Genomic DNA, 25,532 nt, shown 5'->3' with positions numbered 1-25,532 from the left:
AAGATGCTAAAAGCCTTCAGAAAGAAAAATGGGTCACCAATAAGGCTCCAGGAAACAGACTGGCATCAATGGCATAGCTCACTTGAAATCCTGGAAAAAAGCAATTTAAAGTGGATGCTATTTACTGCCAAACTGTCAAATAAATATATAGGAGAAATACAGAAACGTTCAGATATCTGATGACTCAGAAATGTTACCTCTAGCAAAATGAGGAGGTAAATCAAGAAAGGGGAGAAACGTGATACTGAATGTAGTAAATGTAACATAGGAAAGCAGTGGAGGGAGTGAAATCTCAGAATGATAATTACTCAGAAGCCCCAGAGGGTAACTAGTCCAGATGAGAATGAGAGGGAGATCTTTAGAAGGAAGTGAGAAGGGATAGAATAGATGAAATGACTGAAAAGTGAGAAAATCTTGAAGATTTGGTATATGTAACTGGGCTGGGGTTGGGGGAAGGGAGAAAAAGAGGAGAGAGAGAGCTTTTCCCATCAAATTTGACTGTAGGAACATTTTCCTTTCAGCACTCTATCATAACACTGAACCAAAAGAAAAGGAAATGCAATTCTAAGGTATCTGCCGTGAACAATATTTACAGAATTAAATATATACTGATTATTGGTCTTCAATGTTCAGAATCGTTCCATAGACTGATCTTAGTAATGCTTCAGAACAGATCTGTACATCTCAGAGAGAATACTGTGGACTGGACAGTAAAGGTGCAGTTGTAAGCCCCCGGAAGTGGGGAGGGAGAAATGGAAGACAGGGTGGGACTGCAAATATTCTTAGATCACAAAAAGAGAAACCAAGAGACAGTGGCCTCATTATTTCAAAAAAGAATAAAGCTGGAAGTGTGTTCAGAGACCCATTCCACTACTAACAGAATAAGAAGTGTAAATCTAAGCGTGTAGTGCTCTTTCCGAACTGAATGAGTGAGAAACTGAGAACAGGGTAAGAACTCAGGGTGCAGAGTGGGGTGAGGAGGTAAGGGTGGCACAGGTGAGAGAAACCCTGGCAAGAAGTCAGCAGTCAATGTCTAAAGTTGATAAATTAAAAAATGAAAGATAAACATACTAGTTGGAAGTCTGGGAGCAACATGCAGAATAGGTAAAGAACAGAAGTCATTAGAAGTGGTTGCCTATGAGGAACAGGACTAGGGAAAGAGTGGGGAGCGGTAGAAGTAAATCTCTTTTAAGTAAAAGTGTTTTTATTTTCAATTTTTACCCATATGATGTATTTCTGTGGTAACACAAATTAAAGGGGGGCTCTGGCAGTAGGATAAATATGAAAAATGTTCCCACAGATGTCAGTTAATTTTTGTTTTTGTTTTTTTTTTACTCTTAAGGGATTAACTCTCTAGAAAACTTATTCCCTGAGGTTCCAGATAACTAAAATTTTATGGTATTCAGAATTTCTAGCCTTCTCATGCATTCATTTATTGTAAAAAATATTTGGGGAAGTGCCTACCACTGAAGGCCGACTTAACCTTTAGTGTTTGTTGGCAGTCTCTAAAAAAATTTTTATATGTATCTTACTTTTCACTGTCCTCTAAATATTCCCCCACAAAAACAAAAAAAGGCTCCTATCTAGACACCAGATATGTGAACCATTCATAGGTTCACATTTGTGAATAGCCTGTGGTAGGAAGAAGAATGGCCCCCCAAATTGGCCATATCCTGATCCCCAGTACTTTTAACATGTCACATTACATGACAGAAGGGTATCTGAAGATGTGATTAAATTAAGGAACTTGAGATAGGAACACTAAATTGGATTGTCTGAGTATGCCCAATGTAATCCCAAAGATCCTTACAAATCGAAAAGGGAGGCAGGAGAGTCAGAGAAAGAGGTGATGACTGAAGCTAAGGCAGGAGTGACACGATTGCTGGCCAAATACTAAAGCCAAGGAATGTGAGCTGCTTCTGGAAACCGGTGAAGGTAAGGCAATTCTCCATCTTAGTCCCTCTGGGCTGCTATAACAAAAATACCATAGATTGGGTGGCTTAAACAATAAACATTTATTTCTCACAGTTCTGAAGGCTGGAAAGTCCAAGATCAAGGTACCAGCAGGTTTGGTGTCTGGTGAGGACCTGCTTCCTGGTTCACTGATGGCCCTTGTGTCCCCACAGGGCAGAAGGAGTCGGAGAGGTCTCTGGGGTCTCTTTCATAAGGGCACTAATCCCATTCAGGAGGGCTCCACCCTCATAACCTAATCACCCCCTAAGCCCTACCACCTAAAACCATCGCCTTTGCGATTAGGATTTTAACATATAAATTTTGGGAGGATACAAACATTCAGTCTATAGCACCCACCTAGAGCATCTGGAAGGAATTGCAGCTCTGCAGGACCTTGATTTTGAACTTAGAACCTCCAGAAGTGTAAGATAATAAACCTGTGCTACTTTAAGCCACTTAATACACACCTGCTGATGGCTTTTTTGTTTTCTATACAGCTAACATACTAAGGCATCAGAAGATTTTGCTGAAATTGTGTAAGTTACAACTACACTCATTTTGGATTATTTTCTGACTATAGCAATGGGTTTAAGATTTCCTTTAAAAAACTTAGATTACTAAGGAGGGGATGTACACAGTTTGAATACAGTTTTTTTAAACCTCCGCTAAAAGGACTTATTTTGCTCCTACTTCCACAATTAGCAAAGCCAATACCTAATCAAATAAGTATGATTCTTTCTTATTACAGTTATACAAAAGTACACAGAAGCCTTATCATTTACAAACAATATGTTCCTGGCTTGATGGAAATTTAAATTAATTTCTACAATGTTGGCTAATTCTCCTGGTTTGTTTTCATTCCAACATTCATAATTTATGTTTCTAAAATTAGATTGGTATAACTTAACTGGTCACATTAATTTCTAAACAAGAAAATTGTGTGTGGCAACACAAAGGCTTTTTTACAAACTGGGTTAATCTCAACACCCTAGTGCAAAATGTTAGGGATTTCTGTCGAATGGTTGTTGTTTTGCTGCTGATGATTGTTGTTTAAACACCATTTTTTGTCCTTTTGCTTATAGTAGTTATAGATTTCAAAAATACTGTAATTTTGTATTCACAGATCAAGGAAAACAGGCATGTGAAGAAAACTCACTCCCAGGCTTCAAACAGCTGAGAATTATTAGAAAGTATAAAGATATCTTTATAATTAGCATTTATCAATACATGTAAGGGTTTCTTCACTTTTGATACATAAGTGGCAATAGGTACTTAATTTTAGTTAAGGCTACAGAGTATTTAACAACTCTATAGATTGGTCAATGATTTAAAAACCAATACTTCTGGTATTGGCATTCCAATAAATTAAAAGATAATTTAGTGTTTTACAATATACTAAGTGATAATTAACACTTTCTAAAATATAAGTACGTAAACATGCACTACTTTGCCTACTACAGTGGTGTCTAGAATAAATCATCTGCTTCCATAATTCAGCATACTTTGAAACATCCCGTAAGAACCAAGTAATTATTATTTCATCCACATCATAAAAAGACTATATATATATATATTTAGAATAGTTAGACAGGAGGGTGTGAGAAGGGTGTGATGCTTCAGGACAGAAATAATTACAATCAGAATAGAAGAAAGATATTGCTTAGTAGGTCTAACAAGCCCAGTAAGAAACTTAAAATTCTGGAAAGGGGAAAAAAAACATTTAGAAGTCAGAGAAACTTGAATAATACAAGTAAAGTGGCAAAGTTGTGGTCATGACCATATAAAAATATAAGTCAGGATTAGAGAAGAAAAATAAGACATGTTGGATCTGAGGTCTGGTAGAAGGCAAAAAAGGTTCTCTCTACACTTACGTAAATTTCTGTACCATGCAAACTTTTTTTTTTTTTCCTTTTTTTTTTTTTTTTAAATAATAGGAAAGAAAACTAAACAACTAGGCAACATCCATTTTGGCATAATGGTATCCTCTGCTAACTTTCTCCAAATGAGCTGTGGCCCCTTGGCTTCTCAATGACTACAAATTTCATCGTTTAACAAGAACCTGAATAATAGGATATTTTTCACCTATGCCATATCACTAACTACACTACATGAAATTACAACAAACCAAGCTGTATTAATGGCATTATTTACCACTGAATTATAACAGATGCTAGAGAGATGGTCAGCAGAGCTTTCTAATCATACTTGCCAGCAGCAGGCAGAAAAAGATGTCATGACTAACTACAATAGATGGAGCAAAAGTATTATTTTGATCAGATTAGGTGGAAGGCTAACCTAATACTTTAAATTGAAATAGAAACTAGTAGACATTATCTTGTTTTATACATTATTGAATACACAATGCCTAACTATAATGCAGAACCAGGGGAAGTACTTCAAAAGGAAGCAATTTGCCACATAATACAATCCCTCTATCATTAACTGAAACATACATTCTCCTCAGAAACCCCCTACCTAAGTCGTGATCAGGCTTAACCCTACTTTAAATCTGAAATAAGATTCTATCTCACAACACTGCTGTAGTTTGAAATAAAGCTGGTGTTGATTAATAGTACAGCATAAAATAAAATGGGAAATGCTTTTACCTCAAGTATTCCTAACAGAAAAAGAATGATGACTTTCTTTGCCACAGAACTTATGCTAGATAGCCTGTTGCTTTATGGCAGATATTGGCTATACAAATTTTTCCAAATCTTTGGTTGTCTTTCAGCGTATTATGGAATAGGATCAGATGCATTTTGTGCTTGAACCACCTCTTAATGAAGCAGCTAAAAACAAAATAAAACATATTCTTAAAAAAAGAAACCATTAAATAGAATAAAATGTTAAATTAAATTTTCCTGTTTACAAACAGAAAACCTTAATTGATTTCTGGCAATTCAGAGTAGCTCTGAATGATAGGTCTACTGACCTAACTGAGATCTGAACGAGAGGTCTACTACCTTTTTTTTTTTTTTTTAAAGATTTTATTTATTTGACAGAGAGAGACACAGCGAGAGAGGGAACACAAGCAGGGGGAGTGGGAGAGGGAGAAGCAGGCTTCCCGCGGAGCAGGGAGCCCAATGTGGGGCTCGATCCCAGGACCCTCGGATCATGACCTGAGCCGAAGGCAGACGCTTAACGACTGAGCCACCCAGGCGCCTCTCTACCACCTCTTATATTCCTTTGTGAAATCCAAAAGCTCTGCAACCTACAGTTTTTTTTCTTAAGTTTATGGCAGACTCATTTGGCCTCAAAATCTGACCTAAACTCATGTGAGGCTATTTATGGTCAAGACTTAGCCCATGTGATATAACTATTCAGAGGTTTTGTTGAAAACATATTAATGTTTGATGACAGGGTGCTGCCTTGGACCCTACTGGGGGAAGTGAGTAACGTCTTCTACCAAATATCTACTAGATTACTTTTTAAAATCCAAACAAATCAGAATTCTGAAACATATCTGGCCTCAAACATTTTGAGTAAGATTTTGGATGGTATTTTAGATGCAAATGAGTTACAATGCAAAGCTACATAAAATATAGTCTGTCTTATTATCTACATGGTAAACTAGCCATACAGTTAACTGATGAGAGCTAAATTTAATTACTTTTAAAAGTAAACCATTTAAATCTTAACTTTAAAAAGCACCAGATAGGTAAATCTGCAATCTATATGCAGGAGTCCGTCAGTGTTTTCCTATTCTAATACAGAGTAAGCAAAAAAACTGGATTGTTTTGTGTTCTCTCAATACACCAAGGATTCCTCCTTCCCCCCAAAAAGTGTTTTGATTTGTATGTATATTTTGTTTATTTATTTTGTATTTTTTAAAGAACACTTTGTACAATCAATAAGAAAGCCCTTTTTTTCAGGAGTTTATTTTGTCATTTTGTTCAGTGCTTTTCCTTGAATTCCTCCACCCCTGAAAGATCTGCTCAAAGAAAAACACAGAATTAAGCCCTAAGAGCCATTTAAGGTACTGGCTTAGAAATACGATGAGAAGATGCTGGCATTCCCAGCACAAGAAGGGAGACCACCTTTACATTTCCAGCTTGGTCCACATAGTTTTCCAACTCTCAAGAAGTAAAGTATAATGGTTGAGGGGAAAAAAAAATGATTACCTGACCTTAATACTTTGAAGAAAAAAGTATTACTACCTTCATGAAAACAAGTTCAATGACCTTAAAAAACTAAAAAAAGAAAAAGAAAAAAAGACCCCAAAACAAAAAACAAACTAAAACATCTTGGAACCCTGGCAGCTATCAAGGTTCCAAAGTAAAGGTATTTCAAACTTAACCAAAATTGAAAACATGATGCAGGGTGTCCTGTTGTTCCTAAGGTAAAATCTCTGAATCTCAGAAAATGTTATTTAAATAGCTACTAAAACAACCTAAGACATTTTTAAAATATAAATTCCATTTTCCTGGGCTATTCTTCTGTTCCTTGATTAGAAATCTGGCATTCTGTTGGGTCAGTGTTAATTAGATCACTAAATTTAACTGTTTTCTGCATTTAAAAAGACTGAAGCAAACTGCAGAAGAAAACAATCAGTACAGCAATAGTGCCATCTTTTGACCAAAACAGAAAGTGATTCTTTTCCCCTTTAATTCCCCATGATTTACTATCAGGAGATAAACAACATCTTTTTATGTCTTCCTTGTAACATGTTTGAAGTTACAGTCATCATCCCTCCTACAACAATTTCTGGTGTAGAAGTAAAGCAATCACAGATGTCTGTACTTTTGAAAAATTAAGATTACAGCTAAACATTATTAATGATTAATGTATTTATTCTTCATCTTTCCTCAAGTCCCTTCTATCAACATTAAAGCATTAAGGCAATAGCTACCTTTTCTTCAGATGTAAATATGGGGAAGCAATCAAGTGAAATAGACTTAAAGATTCCTTTATTGCCACAATATTCTCAATCTTGTTGCCTTCATCTTAGAAACGCTAGTATTAAACTTTTTTTTTTAAAAAAACCAAGTAAGACTGTAGTAACTTTAAAAATTTTAAAGGGGCATAGGAGCATCAATCCTGCAATTGGTCCCTTGTAACCATTTAATATTCAATTAGCATTTCAGAGGTTCTATATAAGGCTACTTTATAAGGTTACTTTCAACTTACATAGAAAAGAAAAACATTTATATAATTAATATGAAAGATGTATGAAAACTACTGGCAGTCTCTGTATCTTACTACTCAAATGACAAACTAAATCCCAAACTGAAAAGGTTAAATGCTTCCAGAGGACATTGCACACACAGCACATGTTCCTCCAGGAAGAAATTTTTCCTTTTTCTTTCGAATAAAAAAGAAGATTCCTGTATCAACAGGAATATGGATTTGGTCCAGGAATCAAATGAGATGTGATTCCTATATGATTCCCTATATTAGCCAAGTGAAGGACAAGCAATCAGTCTGATTAGTCATGTTACCTTATGTTTATTTTGTACTTAAAGAGCACCTCACACATGGAGTCTTAATAAAACCTTATGAGGGGGCGCCTGGGTGGCTCAGCTGGTTGAGCGGCTGCCTTCGGCTCAGGTCATGACCCCGGGGTCCTAGGATCGAGCCCCACATCGGGCTCCCTGCTCAGTGGGGAGCCTGCTTCTCCCTCTCCCTCTGCCTCCCCCTGGCTTGTGTTCGTGCTCTCTCTCTCAAATAAATAAAATCTTTAAAAAAAAAACAAAAAAAAACCTTATGAGGTGCACTGGGTAAATAGTCTGACCCAATTTATCAAATGGAGGGTCACAAAGACTCAGTGACTTACTCAAAGTTACACAGCTAAATAATGCAGCACAAAGACTGCCACCCTAACCTAATACCAGGAAAAGGACTGCAAGCTTTACCACTGCTACATACCCTGAAGCAAATGTTACCACTGCTAAAATAAGTATGGAATCTAGGGCAATAAAACAGAGGATGCCACATTTTATCATCCCAACTGTCCCAAATACTCACTGAAGGTAAGGGGTAACTATATACTTCCAGGCATTTTTAACATAAAGAAACTAAGAATTAATAGGTCTGACCCTATGACCTGAGAATCTTGGCTACCTGCTCCTTTTATAGAACATAAAACCTTCACCTTTTCAGGTGATACAGCACAGAATTTATGATGAGGTAAATCAAAGCAAATACCTCATGTTGAGACATAATTTGAACCTCTTCATCACAGAATGACATCTAGTTTTGAAGAATTTTAACAAACTACACTCGACTGTTAGAACCTCTAAGTGAGAACCTCCATTAAAATTCCAAATAATTTGGGGTAATTCAGTAATTATTCCAAATTCCAAATCATCTGGCAATTCGTTTAACCAAATTTTGTTTCCATAACTTTAAATAAAAAATACGTTTTCCTCAGAAGCTTGTTGATAAAATGAGTACAAAACCAGCTTAAAATGTTCATTTTCAGCCTTCATCTAACTATATTATTTGATTCTGTCATTCATCCTCAACCTCAAGAAACGTTCTCCCACTGCAGCTTCCTGGACACGACTCTTCCTTTGCTCACACCTCCTTCTCTGAAGTTCCCTTTTAACCTCCTTAACCACCTTTCCTCTTCTTTCTATCCATTAAATATCAGTCTTCCCGAGAATTTTGTCCTTAGGTTATTTTTTTTAAGATTTTATTTTTAAGTAATCTCTCCACCCAACGTGGAGCTCAAACCTACAACTCTGAGATCAAGAGTCATATGCTCTACCGACTGAACCAGCCAGGTGCCCCTCCTTGGTTTATTTTTTTTCCCAAAGTTGGGTGTTTTACATGTTATCTCATTCAATCTTTCAATTAAGTTTTTAGACATTAGTTATTATTCCCACTTTGCAGATGAGAAAACCAAGGCAAGAGAGTTAAGCAACTGCTACAAGGCCACTCAGTAAATATCCAAAGCAAGAATCAAATCCAGACAGTAGAGCTCTATAGCTCATGCTGTTAATCAAGGTGTTATCCTTGACACTTTTTCCTTCCCACTCCAGAGCCAATCAATCACCAAGTTCTATTAATTCTCCATTGAAATTATCTTGCAAATCTAACCACATGTCCCTATTTCCCTATCATTTACTTCATTAGGGCCTTTGTCATCTAATTCTTGACTGTTGTAAAATTTTTCAAATTGGTCTTCTTGCTAAAGGATTTTCTTGTAAATCTTCTTTGCAACCTCCAATGAAATCCCTCCAAGGGATTTCCAATTTGTGACAAACACTTCTAACTGTTCCTCAATACCAGTTTTCCCTTCCTTCTGTAGTAATGCGGTTTTTAATTGGGTATAGCTAAGGCTAATTTCCAAAACTGCCTTTTACTAAAGATAGTCTTATGACTAAGTCTAACCCATGAGATGTGAGCAGAAGTAATGTGAGGTATGTTCTTTTGTTCCTTCCTACTAGTTGCAATGCAGATTAGGCCGCAAGAGCTGAAATAAGCCATCCTAGACCACGAAGTGGAAGAAAGTTGGGGCCTGGATCCCTGATGATTGTGGAGTCTGGCAATCAAATGATTGCCAGAACCCTGAGAAACCTAGTCAGGCTTTTACTTATTTAAGTCACTATTACTTTGAGTCTATTTCTTTCTGTTATATTAGAGGAAAAATTATCTTCACTTACACTGAATTTGGAACCAAATGTGGACCTGCATTAGCAGCATCTAAAATGTAGAACTGGCTTAGTAAGCAGGCAATAGAGAGAATATTCAAACAAATAACTACTGGCTAGAAAGCCAGTGACTATTAATTTTATGTGTCAACTTGACTGGGCCATTGTGCCTAGATATTTGGTTAAACAGTATTATGGATGTTTCTGTGGTGGTATTTTTGGATAAAATTAAATTTAAATCAGTGAACTTTGAGCAAAGCAGAATGCACTCCATAATGTGATCGGATCTCATCCAGCCAGTCACATTTGAAGGCCTGAATAGAACAGAAGATTGACCTCCTTTGAACAGGAATTCTACCAGCTAGGATTATTCAGACTTGAACCACAACATCAAATCTTCTCTGGATCTCCAGTGTGCTGACTCATCCTACAGAGTTTGAATTTGCCAGCCTCTGTAACTGTGTGAGCCAATTCCTTTAAAAAATCCCTTTCTGTATATATACATACATCCTATGTTTCTCCGCAGAACCCAGATTAATACAGCCAATAACCCTTATTATGCCATGGGATAACATTTAATAAATTCATTGTTTATGATATCTTGGAAGATGGACCACATGCTAAACTAAGCTTATATAACTCTAAGATGACTAGAAAAAAAATCTCAAAATGTTAGTGCATATTAATGAGAGAAGGCTCAGAAAAGATCCTAGGATTTGGAAGAAGAGATGGAAGGAATACAGCTCAGCTAAGGAAGGCGCTCTGCCTGTAGATTATATTCTAAATTGACAAAGAATTCAATAATTTGGGCCTTGTTAGGGTTGAAAAAGTCAAGAGATTCTGTGCTCCAAAGTAAAGCAGTGATAAAAAGGTATCCCTGAATAGGTAGCTGTTACAGATAAGACTGTGGCCTCAAGCCTTGCTCAAGCACTTCTGAGTAAATGTTCTTATCCAGATAGTGGGATTTAGTCCCAAAATAAAGATGTTTCTCACTCAATAAAATGGAACAAACCTCTGATATACACAATATGAATAAATTTCAAAAATGTTATGCTGAGAGAAAAATTCCAGATAAAAAAGAATACATGTTGTCTGATTACATTTTCATAGTTTGAGAATAGGCAAAGCTAATCTATTAGTAAGAGAAGTCAGAACAGTGGTTGCCTTTGGTGAGAGAAGCAAATGGATTCTAAGGAAGCACCAGGAATCTGTCTGGGGTGATAGAAATGTTCTCTATTTTGATAGGGTTGTGGGTTACACATGCCTTTGTAACTGTCAAAATTCCCTAAAACGCACATATGGCCTAGTACACACACATGTCGTTACAGATCCAGTGGCTCAACTTGTAGATGAGGTGGGGGTAAGCTCCTCCAGCAATCATAGGATCTTCCTTCAGCTTCTCTGAATTCTAGGCCACATTCCTATGCAGCTCCATAACGAAATGCACCAGCTATTCTGCAGACCACCCACATCATTAAAATCAGATGCTCAGAGGTGACAGGAGACCTATAAAGGTTCTGGTGATAGAAAGACATGGTTCCTCTGTCCTTCTGGGTTATAGTCTGTCTGTTCTCCCCCACTTTGTGTGCTGGCTACTAGCCCTGGCTAACTTCAGGTCCCACACCAGAAGTAGGGGCACAATTATATAGAACTTCTACAGATTGTTTAACCAGCTCCCATGATTCAGCAAGATCTAATTCCTGTAAGATCCCTTACATCACTTAGATTCTTCTCTGACCAAACCCTGTCAGTCTGTAATACCTCTGCTCCTTATAGAATGAGACAATGTGTGTAATTAATTCTCAAGTCAAGGAGTTAAAATTCATTCTTTGCTTCATCTTTCTAGATGTTTAGCAAGTTCCAATGCTTACATAATTATTTTCCAGTTTCTTTTTGATCAAACTGTCATTCATCCTTCTAGACTTACTTCAAAGTTCATATAATCTCTAAAACTTTCACTGACTTCCCATGGAATTCCTTCCTCTTGTTTTTCCCAAACAACAAATTTTCAGCTCCTTGAAAACATGGTTTATATTACATTCATTTTGCCTTGTTTATATATAGCACAACTGGAAAGTATGTTCTCAAAATATATTTATTAAATAGTGAATGAATGAATGCTACCTTAATTAAAAGGTAGGTCAAGCAGAGAACTTCTCAGTGTAAAACAAAAGGAACATATTTCATTGCAACTAACACTCAAAAATTCTGAATAGTGGGGTGGTTCAGTCGGTTAAGCACCCGACTCTTGGTTTCGGCTCAGGTCATGATCTCAGGGTCATGGGACCAAGCCTCGCACTGGGCTCCCTGCTCAGTGGGTAGTCCACCTGAGATTCTCTCTCTCCCTCTCCTCCTCCCCCCCATTCATGCTTTCTCTCTCTAAAATAAATAAATAAAATTTAAAAAAAAAAAAATCCTGAATAGCGAACAGCTCAAGCAACCTACAACTCGCACGTTATAGAACAGATGGAAATGTTAGCGGCCAGAGGCTTTATTTGGAAAAAAAAAATAATAAAGTTTTTGCCAACAAGTAATTTATAAATACGAGAAAGAAGATTTTTTCCCTTGCTAAACGGGTTGTGGATAAACTCCTAAAAGAAAGTAAAATAATCTGTTAATGAAGGTTACTACATAGCAATTGTGGTCTCAATTCTGATTGAGTGGAATAGTTTGGTAACTTTTAGCAGGGAACTTGACTTTCCATAGGGAAAACCATGGTCACCACTTTAAAACTGAGATATGTGGTACTGTGATCTTGTGATTTATAATTATATATATATATATATATATATATATGGTCTTCATTCCTTTTTCTGGCACAGGGCTCCAAAAGCTTTGAAATTTCCTAAGAGATGAGAGTAACAAAGGTATCTTTTGTTGCACAAATGAGGTGAACTTTTGAACACCAACTATGGGTGGGCACTGGTTTCCAGAGGAACCAACATGTGACCAGGTTAGAACTTTCAGTCTCACCCTCCAAACCTCTAGGGAGGCATGAGGGGCTGAAGATTTAACAACTGCCAATAGCCAACAATTTAATCAGGCATGCCTATATAATAAAGCCTCCATAAAAACCCAGAAGGATAGGTCAGAGAGCTTGTGGGTTGGTGAACACGTGGAGAAGCTGGGAGAGAGTAACATGCCCACAGAGTGCATGGAGGCTCTATGCCCTTTCCCATATACCTCGCATCTTTTCCATCTGGATATTCATCTGTATCCTTTATCATATTCTTTAATAGAATTGGTAAATGCAAGTAAATGTTTCTCTGAGTTCTGTGAGATGCTCTAGCAAATCAAAACCTACTAGTGAGTCATGGGAACCTCTGATTTATAGCCCATTGGTTAGAAGCAGGTGACAAACATGGACTTTTAATTGGCTTCTGAAGTGTGGTGACAGCAGTCTTGCAGGACTGAACTCTTGATACTCCGGGTAGAGATTGTCAAGAACTGAGTTAAACTGTAGGACACCCAACTGGTATCACAGAGAACTACTTGGTGATGGTGGGGGAACCACCCCCACCACCACATTGGAATTGGTACCAGAACCCTTTTAGGCACCAAAAATGCCATTAAGACATATTTAAAAATGAAGGTTTTCCTGACACTGTTTTTCTGGTAACATAAGGGAAATCTAAAAGAGAAAGTTAGTGTGGAAGGCAGGCAATCTGATTTAAAAGAAAGAAAATAAATCCAGTCTTAAAAAAAAAAAAAAAATTAACCTAATTTGATGTACCAATAGAAATATTTTAATTACTACAAAATTATTTAACAAATAATAAAATGACAACTTTAGCCAATTGTTATGAGTTCACAAAGCTTATGTGTCTAAATTGTTCCTTTTTTGTCCCCCCACCCCCAATCCTAAATGTTTAATTCCTCTACATTTTGTCTTTTTTTTCCACTAAGTATTGCAGGGGTTTCTGTTTGATTTATTTTTCCTTACCATTCCATATTTTTTTTCCATGTTACAATGTTGGCTTCTAGTATTCATTTCAAATTTTTCTACTTTTGCTCCTTTTCAACAGTTCCTATTTCTTTCATTTTTCCATGGCCTGTTCTTTATCACTTCACTCTGTTTTTATCAGTTTACTATTTCTGCTGGTAAACAGCAGTCTGGGCAAGAAAGCAAATACCACTATTATGTACTATGACCAAAGAAAACATGAAGGTGAAAAGTTGAAGCTCATGTACAATCTATCAAATAAATGCATATTCAAAATTAAATTTCAGGTACCATAAGAATCTAAAACACAGATATTTCTAAGTTGATAGTTACCCAGTGCTATCATCGGTTTTAAAAGTATTATTTTACAAGCCTTGAGGGTACCCTTCACTATGCTCACAGTAAGTAATCAAATTTCTAGATATCAAACTGTTTATTATCAAAGAAGTTCTGTAAACTCAAGATAAAGAAACATGACGGACCGTGCTATTTTCAGAGATGCCATACCCAGCAGCTATTCCTTTGTCAGCCTAAGAAACAAAAACAATGCTGATAATTATCTTCTCTCCACTGGCAGTAAGTTTTTACCTTGAAGAAGGAATATTTTTTATATGGTATTTTTATATATGGTAGAGCAGAGTGATAAATGATGTTAGCTACTCCTGAAATAGATTATAAATGACAAGTTTTAACATATTTGTTTCCAATTCTACTTGGAAATCTTATGTTTAGTATACTTTCCCATCAACAGTTAATACCTCATTAAGAATGGTATAGGAGGATGGCTTAGGGATTAAAAGCTCTCTGCTAAGACTGAATATAAGAAATACAGATTTGTGTTGCTTAAGTTAGGAAGAGTGACAACAGATTACATTAGGCCTGCCTTTTCACAGGGTCTTTAATCTACTATCAAATATTGTCTCTTCACTCATAAAGAAAAAGAACTAAAAAGCTTTCAAGAAAACCACCAGAATTACTTAATTTTGCCCGTGGCAAATGTGCTTATGAATGAAAAGAGATTGCTTGTTACTGATTTAAATGATTTTTTAAAGTTTTTTCAAACTTATTATTTTTTTTTTTTAAGTAACAAGAAATTTTCTTCAAATGACATCCCACAGGTTTAATGAGATGAAGATATCACACCCCTAGCTGGATCTGCTGTGATGAACTAAAAGGCTCTCCTGGTCATCCCTCTCCCTTCCCTCAAGATGGCTCCTATAACAATCCTACAAAATCCCTATGTCTTTACAGAGCAAAGTTTAAAAACCACTATCCTAAATAATTCTTTAGAAGTAAACAACAGGCTGATATAGCATATGTTCTCTGACCACATAAAAATTAAAGACTAATAAGATAACCAAAAAAATCTCCATATGTTTGGAAACAGGAAGCAAACTTACAATAAAAAAGATGAACAAAGTTAAATACTGGATCCTGAAAAGTCATAAAAATTTGACAAGCCTCAGGCAAGACTGATTAACAAAAATAAAACAGAGGATATCATTATAAATCCTGCAGACGCTAAAAAGATAATAAGGAGATACTATATACAACTTTATGTCAGTAAGTTTGTAGACTTGGATAAAATGGGAAAATTACTCAAAAAACAAAACCCTCTTAAACTGGTTCAAAAAAAAAAGAGAGAGAGAGAGAACTGTTAAGAGTCCTGTAACTGTGGGGTGCCTGGGTGGCTCAGCTTTATCAGTGGGGAACCTGCTTCCTGCTTCTCCCTCTGCCTCTGCCTGCCACTCCCCCTGCTTGTGCATGCGCGCTCTCTCTCTCTGTGTCAAATAAATAAATAAAATCTTTTAAAAAAGAGTCCTGTAACTGTTAAAGAAACAACTAAATCAACGGTCAAAAATTTCCCCAAAGAACTCCAGGTCCATTATGGCTTCAACTGCAGTTTCTGTCAAATAGTCAAGGGAAAAAAATAATGGCAATTTTCCATACACTGTTCCAGAGAACATAAATGAGAACCCACTCCTCAGTTCATTTTATGAAGCCAGCATAACCTTAATTACAAACTCTAATAAGACTATTTCAAAAATGAAAAATTACAGGCCAGTTTCACTCATGAACACACAGGAAAAAATCCTAGGCAAAATATCAAACAGAATCCAGAAAAAATTACCTATATATTTCTACATATCACAGAATTATGAGGGGTTTTGTTAAAAAGCCAAAAGAATCTATAAATTTTAAACTTAACAAATTTATCAATATTGTGAAATAGCAGGAAAATGTCAAAACTCTCTAAACTGATAGGTTTAATGTAATTCCAATCAAAATCCCTACAAGTTTTTTATGAAACTTGAAAAGCTGATTCTAAAATGTAAAGATGCAAAGGAATCGAAAATAGCCAACATACTCTTAACAAAACAAAATGAAACAAACAAACAAAAGGGAATATTTGCACCTACATATTATGACATTAATGCTATGGTAAGTTAGTGTAGCACTAGTTGGAGGATCTGTAAACAAAGCAATTGAATAAACAGAAATCAGACTGATGTTAATGTGGACATCTGATTTATGACAGAAGTAGCACTACAGAGTACTGGTAAATGGACAGACTTTTCAATAAATGCTGTTGGGGGGCACCTGGGTGGTTCAGTTGGTTAAGCGTGTGACTCTTGATTTCGGCTCAGGTCATGATCTCAGGGTCGTGAGATGGAGCCCTATGTGGGTCTCCGTGCTCAGCTGGGAGTCTACTAGAGATTCTCTCTCTCCCTCTGCCTCTTCCCCCATTCCCATGTGCTTTCTCTCTCTTTCTAAAAATAAATAAATACATCTTTAAAAAAATAAAATAAAAGCTGTTGGGACAATTAGGTATTCATGTGCAAGGCTAAAAAAAGGAAGGAAAACGGGAAGGAAGAAAAGAAAATAGATTCCTACCTTACACTACTAAACAAAAATTAGCTGAGGTGTATTATAGACCTAAATGTAAAAGTTAAAAAATGAAGCTTCCAGAAAATAACACAAGAGATTATCTAAGTTATGGAAATATTTCTTAAACAGGACACAAAGAAGCATTCATCCTAAGGGAAGATATAGATATATTTAAAAAGCAATAACCTTTCTTTATAAAAACAAAAACAAAAAAACCAGAACACTAAAAAGAGTAAAAGGTAAGCTACCAAGCCACAATATGGAGAAGATATTGTACCACAAAGTCAAAAACTGTGAAGATATTTATCTTGCTTGTAAGCTAAAAAGGTAGCATGCCAGTTTCAGGGATGTTGACAGAAGTCATGAAACTCCTACATCAGTAATGATGGACGGTTACTTACTTACAAAATAATGGCAGCCACGTCAAACAAAATTTCAATCTGCCCTGTTTCACCACTGGTGCTCAGAATATAAAAGGCACTCAATAAATACTGAGAATACAATAAACAGAAAGAATACAGTTGGGGGGGGAGATGTCACTATCCTTGCATCCTGTTTCTATGAAGGAGGAGGAGATTCTTCCTCCTCCACCTACAAGGCAGGGATAGGCATGTTGCTGGAGTAAACAATTCAAGACCCTCTCCACCTATTTACTTGAGCCTCTGCAAACAAGGAGAGAAGTAGCTAATGTAGTCAATGAACAGCATCCATTGTTATTATTTTTACTAATGAGTGGAACCAAAATGGAAAAATCACTATTCGTGGAACATCACAAACTCTCTATTCTCCTGGAACTGCCTGAGCTCTGGCACAACAGGTCCTACCCATTCACTTTTTTAATCATGTTTCCATGCACAGGATATAAAGGGGGAGGGCTCTTACTTACTGTCTAGAGCTGTCTGGATTAGCTGATTAAATTTCAAGATTTAGATGTGGGACTGGAATAAGGTTTCATCAGAGGCCCCTGGGTGGGGTTTAGGGGTGAGCTAACACAAAGGACTGGATTGTCAAATCAGATTCTCATGAGCCAGATATCTTAGCCATTATCAAGCTTTACTAATAATTTCAAATATACAAGCAATCAAGCGGCATAAAAGAGGCAGGGACATCCAATGTGGCTATCTCAGTCTTGCTTATAGCTCAGAATGTTTTCTAGCTCAGATAATAGATGAGTTCTCTAAGCAAATTTCACAGGTCACCTCACACAATGGGGAGCATCTCCAATATATCTTAGGGAGTTGAATACTTGTATGACACTCTCCAGGAAGCTGGGCCTCATAAATCTAGATTCTAGGTTGTGTTTACCATGGCAATCCTAACCAGGGATATTCTGCTCAAAGCATGCCATAAGTAAGAGTTCTCCTCTCAACAAAATTCATTAGTCTATTTACCAAGGAGGTCAGTTATCATCATGTTTAACTGGGTCACCCGCCTTCTTTCTTTCCATGGGACTGCCTCCCTAGAAATCAAGAGAGAAATGGATCACAGGCCAGCTGCTAACTCCTTCCCCAAAGAATTATCAAACTCTTGCCTGGATCATTGAAAAGGCTGATATTTTAATCTCCACTAGGAGGTTTTTGTACCTATTTCTTGCATTAATGAGATCCTATCAGTAGAAAGTCTTTGATACTCCTAGCTACCTGAAGAATACATGTGAATGAATGGAGTGATTTAATATGATGTAGCCATTTCAAAAGTATATTTTCAAATACTACTTATTAACATGTTCATAATAAATTAAATAGAAAAAGATATCAAATTATATATCACTATGATTTCTATTATTGTAATTACTATATGCAATCAAAGGAAGTAAGTCAATATAAATTTCTTTCAACGGATGGCTTATTTTCTTCTTTATATTTCTTTTTATATTTCAAATGCTATATGAGACTACATTATTTCCATGTTAGGAAAAATTATTAGAATAAATATCTTTAGCTTAAATATTTATCTGTTGCTTATTTTGTTAAAATATAACTTGTAAACCCACACCCCATCCTTAACCTGACCAAAGCCTAGCGTCCCCACTCTTGCTACCTCTGTATTCTATTCTGTTACCACACGTTCTTGCCCCACGTTATGACAATTGCCCTGAGAACAAAAAGCATTTCGTATATATTTTAGTATCTGCAGTGCCTAGCAAAGTTCTGACGCAAAATACTTAATAAATGTTGGATAAATTCATAAATGCTGATAAAATCTCATTTTCAAGATTTTATTTCATACTCTCAATCTATACTTGAGATACTTTTAATGTTGAAAATACAATAGCTACAAACTATGGATGTCTCCTCAACCTTTTACAATTTCATTTAATGTGGAATATTTGGATCTGCACACTCTCATTAAAAAGAAGTGTGTGACTTTGCCCAAATTACAAATTTTTAATCTGAGAACCTCTGACTCCTGCCATTTAACTTAAAGAAAAAAAGAAGAAAGAGGAGGAAGAAAAGTATTAGTAGTAGTAGCAGCAAGAGTAGTAGTATTAATAGTGGTTTGCTTTTGTTTTCTGGATTCCAAACATATGACTAAGCATATAATGATAGTATGCAAAGCTAAGTGAATTAATTGACCTTTAAAAAGAAATTATATACATAGCCAAAACAGTGGTGAAATCTTCCATTCTAATAGAACTGTTATGTCCAAATATTATTTTTCCAACATGAACACATCAATATTTTGGTCACTATGATGATGAATGATGAAGACTCACGCTCCATAATCACTAGGTATCCCTTATCTCAGCTCAAGAGCATGACAGAGGAGTTGTTGGGGATTTTTTTTTTTTTTTAATGTTTCTTTTAAAACACAGTTCTTGCTGTCAGAGTACCACCTTTTAAGGATAGTTATCTGGATGATTTATACAAATTTTCAAAATGTAACTGAATCATCTAAGCTTCCTTTTTCAATGGGTTCACAAATTGGATTTTACTTGTCAACTAGTGAGAAAAGAAAACCAGAAGGGGTCAGTATTTTAAATGTGATTGATTTTCTCTGAGGAAATGGATGACATGATACATTACTGCAATAACATACCAATATTTTTGTTATAAATCATACTCTTCAGTTCGTCCTTTCCCACCTAAAAATCATGTAAACTTCTTTTGCACAAACACCATGGCCACTTTCTAAAGAGACTACATGTGTGTTATTTTCAACATATTTTCCCACTCTGTTTTTCCTAATACATTTAAATTAAAATGAAGCAGAGAATCTGATTATGTAGTATGTACATACATAGTATGTAACAGAAATGACTGGTCTCAGAAATTATTTTGAGAAATAAAGTAAAGGTATACTTTCAAATGGTACTCCATTAATAGAACTGGCTTATGTTCAATTATTCCTTATAATGTTGTCCCACATTCTTATCTTCTGAAATGGTTTTTGGGAAGATATGTGAGAGAGTTGTATATAATTTTATCTTCATGTTTTATAAGTTAAACAGAAGATTCTAATTTTTCCACTTCTGTATGGATAAATCAAAGAGTCCTCAATAAGTGTACAATGAACTCATATGCTTTGGAATCTCTCTCCTGTCATCATTGTGTCTTCCAATAAGCTTTCCATGGTAAAAAGAAAAATCAGGTTAGATTACTCTTTTCATGATTATAAACATACAATAATTTTTAAAATAATTTTAAAAGACTTACATATCTACTAACATTACTCTTTTTTAAAAATATGTAACATCAAGAAACTTCTATTATGTTAAAGTATTGAGATGCCTGGGTGGCTCAATCGGTTAAGCGTCTGCCTTTGGCTCAGGTCATGATCTCAGGGTCCAGGGATTGAGCCCCACATCAGGTTCCTTGCTCAGTAGGGAGTCTGCTTCTCTTTTCCCTCTGCCCTTCCCCTGCTCTGTGTGCATTCTCTTTCTCTTAAATAAATAAATAAAATCTTTAATAATAATAATAAAGTATCAATTTTAAGTATCACATTCATAAAAACGTGTTAAGAGTAATATTTGGTTGTACAGTACTGTGTTTTCAAAAGCTAAAACTGTGAACACTATGCAGACTGCCTAATTAATATAAATATGAAAAATTTCTGGTGAGGTAAATGAATATACAGCCACAGAGGGCATAAAGTATCTTTGAATACCGTATCTGTCAGCTGACAAATGCAAATACTACAAAACAGTACAAAAAGTTTTCCTCATTTGCCTCTCAATTATCCATTCCACTCCTTTTCTCCCTTCTGAGTGCCATCTTCTGTCCACAATATCAAGCTAGGCAATATTTGCTTTCTTGCTTTCTAATTGCTCTTTGCAAATGAAAATAAGGATCTACTATCAATCCTTTATACTTTTGAGTAAAACTCACACATCAATATATTTACTTTCTTGCCTATGTTTGCATTTGAAACCTTTCATTTCTTATTGTGGAATAAAAGGATTACCTTTTGTTAAAGGAAGGTAAGATAATAACTAGGTGAGAAAGATTCCAAAGAAAGTAAGAAATTTCTTTGTATGTGGCACAGAGAGTGATAGAGCTATCCCTGATGAGACAATTACTATTACTATATATTTCATTTTCTAGGGTCAAGGACAGGAGGTAAAAGAGAAATTGTGGCTGGCATTATCATTTTTTCCTTCATCTTTTCAACTCCCAGACTTGTAGATGTCAGGGAATTAGAACTATTCTCTGTGCCTATTGCTTGGGTTTCCTACTCTTTCCCCATTATCATCATAACCACACAACCAAGGGACCCAAAGTTTCAACTACTTTATTTAGGTGGCTCCCAAATCTCTCACACAGACCAAGCATCAGAGACAGGAAATGGAGAGTAGCTGCTCAAGGAAAAGAATAGGAGATGGCTGGGGTGATGGTCTTCCCCGTCTCATTACATAAAAATCTACACCTGTAGTGAGTGAGATGTCAGTTTTGCGCCTTGTTAATATGCTACTAAAATGATGTAATGCTAAAGCCATTCCTTTTGGAAAATAAGATGATGGGAGAGTGAAGTGGCCACTAAGGAAGAGCCATAGTTGTTAGGGCATAAGTAGGTGCCTATGTGAGGTTTATATAAATGTGTGACCTTTACGACAATGATTGAAATGCTAAATGAAGTTAAGAGAAATGTATCAATTGGAGGAAAAACACTAAACTGAAACTAAAACCACGCTTTGGTTATATAAAAGCAATACAAATCAAAATAAATTACAGAAATGCTTTATGTTTATGTCTAATTACTACACAGCACAACAGTGATCATATCATCTTTGGCAGATTAACTTTGCTATAATTTTTTTTGGTGCCAATTAAATACAGTTTTATTTAAGACATTGCATTTTCCACTTAACAATACAGTGTTTATAAATGCAATGCTTATTTCCTTTCCCTGTGCACGTATTCCATATTCAAGTATCAAGAAAGCCCAGTTTATTATTTTTTTTATTTTTATTTTCTTTAAAGATTTTATTTTATTTATTTGACACAGAGAGAGAACGTGAGAGAGGGAACACAAGCAGGGGCAGAGCAAGAGGGAGAAGCAGGCTTCCCGCTGAGCAGGGAGCCTGATGTGGGGCTCGATCCCAGGACCCTGGGACCATGACCCAAGCTGAAGGCAGACGCTTAACGACTGAGCCACCCAGGAGCCCAAGAATGCCCAGTTTATTTACTATAGCAGCTCAACATTAAAACTGCCATGGGATTTGCTACAAATTTGGGTCCTTTGAATATTTGGTGTGGAACAATGCTGGACCTATTCTCAAGTTGACTTAATCAACCTCTTCGATGGTGGGTCCAGAGGAGGCACCACCAGAGGGAGCAGCTCCACCACCAGGGAAGCCTCCAGGCATTCCTCCTGGCATGCCCCCTGCACTCTGGTACAGTTTGGTAATGATAGGATTGCAGACTTTCTCCAGCTCTTTCTGCTGGTGTTCAAATTCTTCCTTCTCTGCAGTCTGGTTCTTATCAAGCCAATTGATGATTTCATTGCACTTGTCAAGAATCTTCTGATTGTCCTCATCATTGATCTTGCCCTGAAGTTTTTCATCTTCAACAGTTGCTTCAACCGTTGAATGCATAACACTCAAGTGAATTCTTGGAAGACAGCTTGTCCCACTGTTTCTCATCTTCAGCTTTGTACTTCTCTGCTTCCTGGACCATGCGCTCAATGTCTTCCTTGCTCAAGAGGCCCTTGTCATTAGTGATGGTAATCTTGTTCTCTTTTCTTGTGCTCTTATCCACAGCAGAGACATTGAGGATACCATTAGCATCAATATCAAAAGTGACTTCAATCTGAGGAACGCCAAGAGGGGCAAGAGATATGTCTGTGAGTTCGAACTTGCCAAGTAGGTTGTTATCCTTGGTCATGACACACTCACCTTCATACACCTGAATAAGCACACCAGGCTGGTTGTCAGAGTAGGTAGTGAAGGTTTGTGTCTGTTTGGTAGGAATGGTAGTATTATGCTTGATGAGAACAGTCATGACTCCTCCAGCAGTTTCAGTGCCAAGAGAAAGTGGAGTGACATCCAAGAGCAGCAAATCTTGAACATTTTCATATTTGTCTCCAGAAAGGGTGGCTGCCTGGACAGCTGCACCGTAAGCAACAGCCTCATCAGGGTTGATGCTCTTATTCAGTTCTTTCCCATTGAAGAAATCCTGTAGAAGTTTCTGAATCTTGGGGATACGGGTAGAACCACCCACCAGGACATTATCATGGATCTGAGATTTGTCTAGCTTGGCATCCCGAAGGGCTTTCTCTACAGGGTCCAGGGTGCCACAGAACAGATCAGCATTTAATTCTTCAAACCAGGCACGAGTAATAGAGGTATAGAAGTCGATTCCTTCATATAGAGAATCAATCTCAATACTGGCCTGTGTGCTGGAAGAAAGTACACGCTTAGCACATTCACAAGCAGTACGGAGCGACGAACTGCCCTCTTGTTTTCACTGATGTCCTTCTTATGTTTGCGCTTGAACTCTGCAATAAAATGGTTGACCATCCTGTTGTCGAAGTCTTCTCCACCTAAGTGGGTGTCTCCAGCTGTGGATTTAACCTCAAAGATCCCATCTTCAATAGTAAGGATTGACACATCAAAAGTGCCACCTCCTAAGTCAAAGATCAGCACATTCCTTTCAGCACCAACCTTCTTGTCTAAGCCATAAGCAATAGCAGCAGCAGTTGGCTCGTTGATGATTCGAAGTACATTGAGACCAGCAATAGTTCCAGCATCTTTGGTAGCCTGACGCTGAGAGTCATTGAAGTATGCAGGTACCGTGACAACTGCATTGCTAACAGTCTTCCCAAGGTAGGCCTCTGCAATTTCCTTCATCTTCATCAAAACCATAGAGGACACCTCCTCTGGATAGAAACTTTTTGTCTCTCCCTTGTATTCTACTTGGACCTTGGGCCTGCCAGCATCATTCACCACCATAAAAGGCCAATGCTTCATATCAGACTGGACAACAGCATCATCAAATCTACGTCCAATCAGGCATTTGGCATCAAAAACTGTGTTGGTGGGGTTCATCGCAACTTGATTCTTTGCAGCATCACCGACCAATCATTCGGTGTCAGTGAAGGCGACATAACTTGGGGTGGTTCAGTTTCCCTGATCATTGGCAATTATTTCCACTTTCCCGTGCTGGAAGACACCCACGCAAGAGTAGGTGGTGCCAAGATCAATGCCAACTGCCAGTCCCTTAGACATGGTTGCTTCTGTGTGGGCCTGGCTCGGCTTGAGAAGAAAACAGCTGTCTGGTGATCTAGCCCAGCATTCAATGAGAGTAACTTTGCTATAAATTTAATTACAGATTTAAATTCTAAATACTCAGCCCTTCTAATTTAGTGTTTTAAAACAATTATTTGCTGACCTCCTTCTACATACCAGACACCAAATTATGTATTAGCAGTAAAAACAGTAAGACTATCCCTGTTCCCATGGGGCTTATAACAGTCTTGTTGAAGAGAGAGATAAGTACTAGGCAAATGTTAAGCAAAGAAACTGACAATATATTTTTATTTTATTTATTTTTTTTTTTAAGATTTTTTAATTTATTTTTTAGAGAGCGAACGAGAGAGAAACAGCATGAGAGGGGAGAGGGTCAGAGGGAGAAGCAGGCTCCCCGCTGAGCCGGGAGCCCGATGTGGGACTCGATCCCAGGACCCTGGGATCATGACCTGAGCCGAAGGCAGACGCTTAACCATCTGAGCCACCCAGGCGCCCGACAATATATTTTTAAATGAAAGTAAGGACATGAAGGGAATATCAATCCCTGACCTCTTCTTATTGAAGCCTTACGCTACACTCCCTAGTCAGAGCTAATTTCTAAAGAATCCAGAGTTAGCCAACAGAAAGGGGAGAATGAATAAGAAGAACCCTCAATCAAAAGGAACAGGAAATGTCCTGGCCTCAGAAATGACATTGTAAGGTGAGTTTGAAGAACTGCTCCAGTGGAACACAAAGCAAGAGAAGTCCTGAGATAATGAGGCAAATGAAGTAAGAAGGAACCATATCCAAAGACGGCTTGAATATCATACTAAGGAATTTGAAATCTTAATGGTAATGGGAACCACTGAAGAATTTTAAAAAGGAGAATGACATAATCAGATTTACATTTCAGATCAGATTTGCTTTACTGTGAAGAGCGAAGTGAAGCTCACACCTGGAGACATGCAGGGCAGTTAGGAGCCAGTTACAAGGATTCAGATGACAGATGCTGGTGGCTCAGGTTAGGCTATTCAGGATGGATAGAACTGGATGAACCTGAAAAATACGGAACAGGTACAACTGAAACATCTTAGCAATTGACTGAGTACAAGAGAAAGGGGGATTGGAGATGGATTTCTGACTTAGGCAAATGTATGATGGTATGGAAATTACTGAGATACAAAAGAGAGAAAAAAAGAGGTAGATTAGTGGGGTTTCTATTTGATTTTTTGTTGTGTTGATTTTGAGGGGGACAGAATAGCATTTGAAATTATGAGTTCTTCTCTTGACAAACTGAGTTTTATGTGTCCAAGGGGCTTCCAAATGGAGATATGTCATAGATAACTGAATATATAGGTCTGAGGCTAGGGAGAAAGATCTGAGCTTAGATACATACTTGGGAGGTAGTGTCTTGTATCAGTTGAAGCCATCAGATAAACAGAGAAGAGAGCCAACATGAGCAGCCTAAGGAAACCCAGAAATTATG

At 37.0% G+C, this 25,532-nt stretch overlaps 1 protein-coding gene and 1 pseudogene across 3 annotated transcripts in view; both read right to left on the bottom strand.

Annotated features, from left to right (window-relative positions):
- Positions 1 to 25,532, bottom strand: part of NSUN3 (NOP2/Sun RNA methyltransferase 3) — a 52,359-nt gene that overhangs the window by 5,792 nt on the left and 21,035 nt on the right. The gene's annotated exons all lie outside the window — the stretch shown is intronic.
- On the bottom strand, positions 22,106 to 24,065 carry LOC110578453 (annotated as a pseudogene). Its single transcript, XR_002480178.1, has one exon. The product of XR_002480178.1 is annotated as a heat shock cognate 71 kDa protein-like (transcript).

This window comes from Neomonachus schauinslandi, chromosome 1 (assembly GCF_002201575.2).
Source record: "Neomonachus schauinslandi chromosome 1, ASM220157v2, whole genome shotgun sequence".
NCBI lineage: Eukaryota > Metazoa > Chordata > Mammalia > Carnivora > Phocidae > Neomonachus > Neomonachus schauinslandi.
This window is presented reverse-complemented; position numbering and strand designations above follow the sequence as displayed.